We start from the raw sequence: 1,490 nt of genomic DNA on the forward strand, positions 1-1,490 counted from the left end.
TCCTTCAGTATTCAATCTGCTTTGGAATCTGGAGTACTTTCCCCCATAGAAGCTTTCTAGATAGCAGCTCAACATTCACATGGCTCTTCTTTCCAGGCTTGTTCTCTCCATGACAAGCCTGTCCACTTCATAGAACACAATGAAGGGAACTATCATCTGAGACAAAAGCTGCAGCACTATGTGGGACTGAACCCAAAGCAGCTTCCTGTCATGTCCAAGAAAGGGTGTGATTGTGAAGCATAAGTATAACCACTTCTACCTATCTCAGAGGAGAGTGAAGAAAAATGGTTGATAAAATATATTCTCCATCATCTTGCAAACCCCCAGTGCTTTTTTGTAAACACTAATACATCCTACTTACCTGGCAGCAGGGATACCATGGCCATGAAGGTGGATTTCCAGGGTGAGGCTTATGCGTTGTACTCTGAATGAGCTGACCCCTGTAATTTCCCCAAATGTAGAAGACTTAACTGCATAATTTGTGGTCGCAGGGGATTGTGTTCTCACTCTCCCCTTAAAAAAATAAAAATAATAGGGCCTGAGCGATGGTGCAAATGGTAAGGAATCTGCCTTGCCCACCCTAGTCTAGGATGGATCATGGTTCATCCCATAGTCAGGAGCAATTTCTGAGTGCATAGCCAGAAGTAACCCCTGAGTGTCATCAGGTGAGGCCCAAAAACAAAATAATAATAATAATAATAATAATAATAATAATAATAATAATAATAATAATAAGAAGAAGAAGAAGAAGAAGAAGAAGAAGAAGAAGAAGAATAAACACTAATATTTTAATCTCATGTTGTTTGTCTTTTACGTTTGAAGCTTAAGTAAAAGTTGAGTTGCAAGAGTAAGAGAAGCAAACTTTCTATTCGGCCATTTTTCTAGTTTTAAGCAAAAACCAAAAAAGAAAAGAAAAGAAAATCCCAAGAAGTCCATTTTTAAACTTCTGCTTATGTAACAGGAGCTTGTGAACTATTCCAGAATTTAATTGAAGGAAAAGTGACTGTAGGGGAATTGCTTGGAGAATTGCCAGCAGGGTTTTAACAGCTGGAAGTTGAAAAGTGATTAATTTTGACAGCAATAAAAGCCTCATGTTCATACGTAATTATGCTTAGATTTGTGGGCTGCTGGAAAATTTTTTTCCTATACACTATTAACCTTTTGCTGTCCAAATTAGAATTTAGATCCTTTAAATGAGTTTCAGTTTCTAGAGTGAATAATAATTTGTTTTCAATGACTCTGACTTGTGTCAAGATAAGAGAAACTTTGAGGGGGAAAGTGTTGAATAATGACTGTAGGCTCAGATAATCTTCTGAGTATTGAGTATTTTTAGAGTTGATAGAAGTTGAGACATCTCATTTCAACCTCTACAGCAATAATAGCAATGGAAAGGATTCAGACAGAAGGCATTCAGGACCAAAAAATAGGGGAGGAGGGTATTATGATATTCAAGTAGGTCAATGTCAGCCATTCAACTCAGGTAAGTTCCT

General features: G+C 37.4%; 1 non-coding gene across 1 annotated transcript; it reads left to right on the forward strand.

The window, feature by feature from the left end:
* Positions 1–353: 353 nt before the first annotated feature.
* Positions 354–516, forward strand: LOC126002834 (U1 spliceosomal RNA). The gene has a single exon (XR_007493457.1). It is a non-coding gene; the product is annotated as a U1 spliceosomal RNA (small nuclear RNA).
* The last annotated feature ends 974 nt before the right edge of the window (positions 517–1,490 follow it).

Source organism: Suncus etruscus, chromosome 2 (genome assembly GCF_024139225.1).
Source record: "Suncus etruscus isolate mSunEtr1 chromosome 2, mSunEtr1.pri.cur, whole genome shotgun sequence".
Taxonomy (NCBI): domain Eukaryota; kingdom Metazoa; phylum Chordata; class Mammalia; order Eulipotyphla; family Soricidae; genus Suncus; species Suncus etruscus.